Source organism: Microplitis mediator, chromosome 6 (assembly GCF_029852145.1).
Source record: "Microplitis mediator isolate UGA2020A chromosome 6, iyMicMedi2.1, whole genome shotgun sequence".
NCBI classification, from domain to species: domain Eukaryota; kingdom Metazoa; phylum Arthropoda; class Insecta; order Hymenoptera; family Braconidae; genus Microplitis; species Microplitis mediator.
The window spans coordinates 12,503,224-12,512,777 of NC_079974.1; positions in this window are offsets into that span (position 1 = coordinate 12,503,224).

Genomic DNA, 9,554 nt, shown 5'->3' on the forward strand with positions numbered 1-9,554 from the left:
TTAACATGAGTATTACTTTCGGAAGTAATTAAAAAATTAAGTCATTCATATTTTGAGGCTATTATATACATGACATTATTAATTAGACTAATGTAAATACTGAATTGAATATGTTTAGTCAATTTTTATCAAAAATAAAGTGTTTAATACGACATAATATATAAAAAATTTACAGAGTCAGAAATGCAATTAGGAATAATGTACCAGTGGACCAAACAGTTGACAAAGGAAAATGGCTAAATATTTTAAATACACCCAATCAAAGTCCAATCGTCTATAAGAAAAAAGAAAATTTTTCATTAAGAATAATACATTATTATAATTTTTTATTATTCACACTGTACCTGCGCATCTGTTAGAATATCATTTATTTTCCTATATTCTGATCCGTCTGCTTTTTCCATATCAACTCTCATGTATTTTTCAGATAAGCTGGTTCTTGTTTTGAGCGACTATAGACAGGTTTAAGGTTATAACTCCGAAAATTATTCATATTTCTGTGTAATTTATTTTATACCTTACCTTATTGATTGATTTATCAATATGTTGAAATTCTTGATAGCTTAAAGGATCAGGGTTTTCTTCAGTTGGACCACTTTCTCCAAGAAAATGTAGTGAGCAAATATAAGTATCCTTGGTAACATCACCAATAGATCTAAAACCTCGGTCACTTCTGCCACATTTTTTCACCCATAATTCACATCTCGCACATTTTGCACATGCTTTAATATGTAATTTGTTTGATGTTTTGATTATTTTCTTGCGATATTCAAGACAAGGCTTTAGAAAATTTATAAAATAGTATGTACTGGTTTTGAATGATTTGTATCGTCTATCACTTTTACATACTCCATAACAACACCGTTTTGTTGTTCCTTTTCGTATAGATAACATGATTATAATGGAGTATAAAAATTTTTTTCGGTTATTTTGACTTCCCAGTGAACACATGACCTTATTTTGACGTCATACGTAGGTCATAGCAATGTCACGACTTCTGATGTAAATTTGATGTCAATCTGACGTTCTATATGACTTTAATATGGTGTAAAGCTTGTGACATCATATTGATGTAAGCATGACTCTTGTACGATGTCACAGTTATGACTTATGTATTACGTACGTTTGACATAGAATCTACATCACATTGCTATGTAGTAATAAAGTCATTATCCGTATATCATAATGACGTAATTTTAAAATCATACATTTATGTCAGTAGCAAAGTCATGGTTATACGTAATGTGGACGTCACTCTTAAATCATATCTTTACATCAGTGACAAGTCAGTATTTTACGCAATGCTGATGTAATGTCCGAGTCATAGTTTTTTATCATCTATTTATTGAAATAAAACAATCATAGAATGAATTTTCAAATATGTGTAAATGTGTAAAAATAACAACTAAACGTCGAACATATTTGGGGTCAAAGTAATCGATCAACTCGATAATAGATCATTCAGACGTTTTAGATTAAAACATTAGCGTGAGCATAAAAAAATTAACTTTATTTGTTTAAATGATATATCGAAAATATCATTCAGGATGACAAAGAAAATGTAACAACAGTTTGAACTCTTTTGCTATTATGATTTTAAAGTTTAGTATCACAATTTTTCAATCGATTGAATTTCATACGATTTTGTGAAATTATTTAATGTTTCGCAAAATTTTATATAAGATTTTTTAAATTTCACATCACAACAAAAAATTTAAAAATTTGATGAAACTTAATGAAATTTTATACAATTATCATCGAGGTCGACAAATATTGCTTCTATAAAATTTCATATAAGTTCATGGAGTTTTTTAAATTTTGTAAAAATCCATCACGAAAACTTATTAACTCTGTCTTTTCCGGCATTTCACTCTAAATACATCAATTAAGCACGAGATCTGAACTCTCGTGATGTGGACCAGTGAGCAACGTTCAGGACTACCAGCCAAGAGGAGCCGTGTTCGAACCCAGCAGACGCCCAGGATTTTTTCATCATTTAACGTTATCTAATCTTGTTTCAGAATTCACAATGCATTCGCGCAGTAATAATCAAATCAAAAATTCGGTATTTCATTTTATTTTTTTATTTTTCAAAATATTTTTTCCGAATTGATAATTTTGACATCACCCATATGTCATATTGACGTCATAGAAGGTCACACAGACATCACATTTACATCATGCATACGTCATTAGTTTTACATCATAATCTTACGTAAAAAAGTGGGAAATAATGAGTCACACCTGACTCATTCGTGACTTATATCTTACGTAAATGATGACATAGCGTAACGTCACTCTGACGTCAAATTTACGTCAATGTGTTTACTGGGTTACTACTTTTTTTTTTTTTCACTTTTTTTACAATTAATTAACTTTAATTTATATTTTAATTTTTAATACACGAATAGCGCGCACTTAAGCATGGTTATTTACAAAAAACAGTACGAAAAAGATGGCTGACACTGACGCATGCACACAAAAAATTTTTGTGATGAAAAGGCCTATTTAGGTACTCGTTTGCTGGTCACCAGAGCCCAAGAGGATTCGCTGCTACGATCCACATGCCCGACCCGACGACAACGGCCGACAATACCCGAAGTACGGAGAGTATATAATTCCGCCAGCGGAAAGTTTTGGAAGTTGACATCGTCTAGCGAATTAGCCTGTATGACGACTAACACACCCGAACGAACGGGCCAATGTCCACGAACAGTCGTAACAAAGATTTGTACGACATATAGTATACATGCACAACTGATTTATTATTGGAAACTGAACCGACGTCGAGGGATTCGGGGAGCAATTGCCCGCGCCACGCATAACCGAGCTCTGCGTTAGGAGCGATCAAAGCGCCGCCAACTGGGGAAGCCCTGAACTACGATCTACCAGGAGGGAAAAAGAACGACCGACGCCATTCTGGATCGTACCTTGTTGTCACGTACACGTGTTAACTTATTAAAAATTGAAATTTCGTTCTTGTGCTCAGTCGAATAAAAGTTAATTCAAATACGATTACGACGAATTGTGCCGAGATTCTGGTGGTTATCTTTTTGATTTAGTCGTCCGTGAGTGACGCAATTTGTCACGTAACCATTCAAATTAATTAATAATTAATTAGGAATAAGTAACGAATTAGTATTTAAGTTTAAATTTGAATGGTTGCGCGGGCATTTCGTTGCCACGCCGGTGAGACAGCGTTTGCTCGCGCATGCGCGCGGTATGACTGAGAGCACGTGTGTGCTAATATTTTAAATTTCAATTTAAAAATAATTACACTTATTATTTATTATTTATAAGGGAATATTTATGATTTGGCGTTATTCAGGGGACATAATGTGTGGTCACATTATGCCCCAATTATTATCTTTATTTTATTTCGATTTAATTGCATATCCAGGTATTGTGGAAATGAAAATAGTCACCATAGAGGAGGGGAAAAATCGATATTTTCCCCTCCAATATCGACGGATAACATACAGTGTTAAATAATTATTATTTAATTATATATATATTTTACAATTATCATTTTGGTATAAATGCATACTAAATATATGTATTTAATTTATTTTGTATCATTCAGGTGGGGTAAAAATGCTTTTATAATTTATTTAATTAATTCAAAGGCCCGGGGCTAGGTAACAATGATAATTATAATTAAGGGCGATTGTTGCGCCACGTGGGTGGCCAACAAGTGGCGGGCCCAAAAAGTACTCAGAAAGGTACGGAGAGTACAACTGAGCAGACGCTGTGTCACTAATACGTTGCTGATACGTTTTGAATTCAACTTAATTAAGTTTTGTTTAACATTGCTTGTGATCAATCTAGTAAAGATTGTTAGATTGTCTTATTCACCGTGTGCGTGGTTACGAGGCTTTTTTGGAAGTGAAGCAGTAATTAGTAAGTACTTTGATTTCTCTCCATGCATTGTTACCTGTAACCTCCCCGGGAATTGTTGGAATTCGCGAGCCTAATAATTTGACGGATTTGATATTTTACCACCCCTGAATGGTACATTTTTACATATAAAAGGAGTTGGGGACGCTAAATTAAGCGTATTTTGTTTAATTTGCGACTTAATATTGGAAATTGCGCGGTTGCGGTAGTCCGCTATATAGATGTATCGATAGCTGCGTATATCGATAGCTACCTATATCTGTATACTTATAGCTATAGCTATACACCGGCTAAGGAAATAAATTCCTAAGCCGGCGACGCAATAGTTCACAGGAAAAATTCCTGGGCAAATAATAATAATTATTAAGTGGAATTATTATTATTATTAATTTATTATTTATATTATAATCTATTACAGTTATTATTATTATTTAATTAATTAACCCCGAATTATTATTTATGTTTTTCTTTTTATTTACCCCAGTGGTCCAGCAATTTAAATTATATATTATTTATAAATAATTACAAACGGAGGGATAATTATTTATGTAAAATAATTTATGTAAGGATTTATGGAAATTTATATTGAGAGTGAGTGTGCCGTATCTTTCTCCCCCTATAAGGTGTAAAGGGGTAACCCAAGGTTCGAGGAGGTGATAATTTTTTTTGTATCGACATTTTATTTATTTTGTTTAAGTAAATCATTATTGTAATATAATTTATATTTTATATTGGATTTAAATTCAGAATTTCTTTTTGCATTATATAGATTCAGCCCCCAGGGGTTTAGTAAAGATTATAATTTGTAATCAGTGAAATATTGTATCAAAAAAAATTTTTGATAATTTTTATAAATAATCGTATCCAACAATTCTCGGGGAAATACTCTATATTTATTTTCCTGGATCTTTTCCTGCTCTATTTAATTTAATTTATTATTTATATATATGTTTTCAACTGTGCATATTATTTTCTTTTCTTGATTATTTCTCTCTTTATTATTTCTTTCGATTTTATCCGCCTTGTTACTGGCTGTAATCGCTCGGATTTTCCCTTGCAAATTTCCCCCTGATAAAAATTTTGTCCGTTTTTGAGAAACGGTCTGGCGCCTACGTGCACTAACCCAGCCTGAGGGGCTGGTCCAGGCACACCCTATTTTTATTCTGCAACTTAATAACACTATTATTTATTTATAAATTTAAAATTTAATTAAAGTGAAATTTATCAACGTTTTATTTTTCCGGACTTTTGAGTTTATAATTTAATTTTTTTGATTTACACGTGGGTGACCGCATACAGTACTGGGATAATTCGCGTCTCCGTCGCGAAATTTAAACTAGTATTTGTTATATGGCGCCCAACGTGGGGCCAGGGGGTCATTAATTTGATAATTAAAATTTTTGAGTAAAATAAAATTTGCGAGTTTCCACGGAGGAGTGGGTTAAATAAAAATTTTATCGGGCGATAAAATAATATTCGAAGATTTGTTTTATTTCATTTATATTAATTATATATTATTTTGAATTTTTATACGCATTTACCACATTTAATCTGTTTATATATTTTCACATTTAAAATGGAATCGTGGGAAGAAATTTTTGCCGAATCTGACCGGTTAATTAAATTAATGTCGTCGATACTGGTACGTGGTGGCGCTACGGATGATGAGTCTACCGCGAGTAATAATAACGACGCGATTAATAACGATAACGCGGTAATTAACGTGTACGCGGATAAAGCGGGTAATGATAAAAACATGAATGTGGATGAGAAACGGGATTCTCACGTGAGTGGAACCGATGACGATATTTCGAGCGCAAGACTCGAAAACAGTCGTGGACTCGCACCCCAACATATGATACCAACGATCATCCCAAGTCGAGCGAACCGATCTGGTCGGGAGGTAGAGATCGTGGGTGAACACACTTCCCTTGCCTATGCGACTGACCCTGGGCATAGGCGTGGCCGGGGGCGCGGGAGAGCGTTACGGACGGCCCGAAGTGTGGAATCACATGACCCCTCTACTCCACTGCCAGAATCTGAGCTCACGTGGATGTTACTGCGACCGGATGATGAAATTCGTATGGTATTATTCGGTTTAGGGTTATCAACCGCCGGGGGTAGAAATAAACGACGCGATCGGTTAAACCGTCATCATAAACGGGCTCTGGGAATTCCGAATATACCCTGGGATCCAACTCGAGACGAGTTGTCCAGCAATATAGACGCGCGGGCGACTGAATTGACCGACGAGGAGATTCGTCGATACCTGTTGTTACAGCAAGTGAATCCAGCAGGTACCCGTGAGGTAATTCAGGATCGTTTTCAACGGTTGTTGCGACGCGAAGACGGAGATTACGAGGCACCCTGGAGTCTCGCTACGGATGAGTTGATCCCAGTTGGCCCGGAGGTACCTGAATTTCCTAATGGCATGAATGGTTATGTCACCGGGGCGACACTCGTGCAGGCACTGCGCATGCTGGAAGAAAAGATGGAACGCGGACAGCAGCAGTTGATCGAGATGTTGAGTCAACCCGCGAGAACTGACTCAATTCGCGCGTCTTCACCACACGGTGGCCCACCTGTACCTGCAACATTGCCAGAGCTCAGTGCAATACCTGCTGTAACTCAAACCACGAGTTCTAGACGCAACGCGAGGTCTGCCAACATACACGACACCCGCGTACATCATCAGGCGATGAATCCGCTGGCAACACAACCTGGTGGCAACACAAATCAACCACCACGGCAAAATACCAGGTCTGGTGCCCCTCCCACTTCTACTCAGTCACATGTCCACTTCCAAACACCGCTGAATCAACACCGTGGCCGAGATTCGGATCGACACCCCAGCAGTTCGTCGAGTGAGTCGGATTCAGACGATAGTTATACGTCTTCCTCATCTGAATACCACTCCCACCGTAGCTCGGGTCGCGAAAAACGCCATTCATCACGCGTGTTTGCTCGAGATCATGGTGCAATCGCCAGAAACTGGAAATTATCATTTTCTGGTGATGGTAGTATGACCAGCGATGAATTTTTGAGACGTCTGGTCGTACTAACGCGCAGTGCTGGAATTCGTCGCACTGACCGGCTTGCTGTGCTGCCAGAAGTCTTCAAAGGCAAAGCTGAAGTTTGGTTCAGCGCCAATTGCCACCGATGGTCAAGTTGGGACTCGTTTAAGTCCGAATTTTTGACGTGGTTTAAAAGTGGCGGTCGTCAACGTGGAATTCGGGCTGATATTCGAGCGCGTAATCAGGGCCAGAAGGAAACGGCTCGGGATTACTTAATCTGCCTCCAGAATTTATACTCACGTCTGAGACATCCACCATCGGAGCGTTCGCAAGTCAAACGGGCAACAAAAGGGTTGTTACCCGCTTACTGGGACCATTGTCCACTCGGTGAGTTTAATACTTATCATTCGCTGTTGACGAAAGCCACACAGGTTGAAGAAAGATGGAAAGCAGCGAGAAACCACCGTCAACCACCACCGAGAGAAGAAGCGAATATAAAAGAATGCTCATATTCTGCTGGCATTCGGCCTCCGAGGGATAATCGAGCCGTTATGCATGCGGTTGACACCACGGCAGAACACACCGACTCGACTAGTGGTTCACAGTCTGCCCAGGGGAAGAAAAAGAAACGTAAACCACGCAGATCTCGCCGACAGAGAGTTGCTGATCAGACTTTGGCACCTGTCACACTCGCCGGATCTGATCAGTCGGTGAAAGTGGTCACTGATGGAGCAGTGAAACTCTCGAATCAACGCGGGAACGTACAAAACCCGCCACCGGACCGACAACAGAATCCAGGTGCGCAGAACCGCGGCGCAATCCCGAAAAATAACTCGGGAATGCCACAACAACCTCCGAGGACGTCAAATTTGCTTCCGAATAATCCTCCGAGAGGTTCAATGAACGTGAACCGGGTCAATCAAATGCCTCCGGGGTATAATAATAATAATAACTCGTCTTTTGCTCGTAATTTGGGGCAAATGGGGCAAAATAGACCCGCGCGTCCGCGATTTTGCTATAATTGTGGCTCGCTTGAACATTTGGGGTATTATTGTCAACAGCCACGCCGGGATATCTGCATGAGATGCGGAATAATCGGAAAGACGGCCGTTACTTGCGTGTGTAACGTAGATAGTCGTCCCAACGCGTTTCTATTACCAAAAAACGACGAAGCAGCCCGCCAGTAGAGGGTGGCGGTGCTGGGCGTTCATCGATCCCTCCAATAACTATCACCAGGGAGCGGGTTTTGATGAATTTACGTCATATGGTTGTTTAGGCTGATATTCATGCTGTTTCTGATCCACCGTGCGAGGCCAAGTGTGAAGATGATGCCACACTTGATGAAATTACCGCGGTAGGGGATCAAACAGCCACTGTAATGTCACTGATAAATCAGCCGGGTGATGAAAATGGCGATTTTTGGCGGTTACGTCACGGTAAACCCCGCCCACAAGTCGTTATTAGCGCTGGTACTCGTAAAAAGGTCGCAATTATTGACACCGGAGCAAAAACGACCGCTTTTGGCGACTTCGCGAGAGAATTAATGTATGACGGGTTCCCATGTCTCTTTGAAGCTCGGCCGACACGTTTCGGGATGGCAAATCGAACGATTGACGTGAGTGGGGGCGTGGTGAATGTTAAAATGACTCTCGATGACGTTGAGGAGGTCATATTTCCGGTCCATTATATTCCTCGGTTGGCAAGTTTAAATTTAATCGGTACAAATTTCATAAATTATTTTAATATGGGATTAGATTTACAAAACCGATTATGGCGTATACGTGGCGGTACCTGGCATAATTTAACGTTCGAACCTGAAAGTCATCCGCGTATTGAAAACGTCGCAGCGGTACACGAGCTCACGCAAACTGAGACTGCGCAGTTACGTGAATTTTTGGACGCGCAACGTAAATTAATGCCACCGGGTTTGGGTTTGACCTCGCTAGTTGAGCATGAGATAAGACTCAAAGACGAGCGACCTATTAAACAACGTGTATATCGCCGATCACCAGTGGTTTTACAGGCATTACACGAGGCTATTGATAAAATGCTTGCCGATGACATAATTGAGCCTGCTCCAGCATCGGAATGGTCCAGTCAGCCGATTATGGTTAAAAAGCCTGATGGATCATACCGCATGTGCGTTGATTTTCGCGACGTGAATACGGTGACCGAAAAAGACACGTATCGACCGCCTGGTATGATTGAAATACTTGAGAAATGTCGTGATGCTCACTATATTACGACACTCGACATGAACTCGGCGTTCTGGCAAATTTTAATGAATCCAAACAGTCGCAAATATACTGCCTTTTGGGTCCCCGGTCGCGATCTTTTTCAGTATAAACGTATGCCGATGGGTTTATGCAACGCACCGGCGAGTTTTCAACGCGTAATGGACAAAATAATTACACCAGATTTATCCCCATATGTGTTTGCATATCTGGATGACGTAATTATTGTCACCCCGACGTTTCAGAAACATCTTGAGATGTTAGATGTTGTCTTGAGTCGATTACGCAACGCCGGGTTTACTTTAAATTTCGATAAAAGTAAATTTTGTCAGCCCCAAGTACGATTTTTGGGCTTTTTACTGGATAAAGATGGACTCAGGCCAGACCCTGAGAAAACTGAACCTATTTT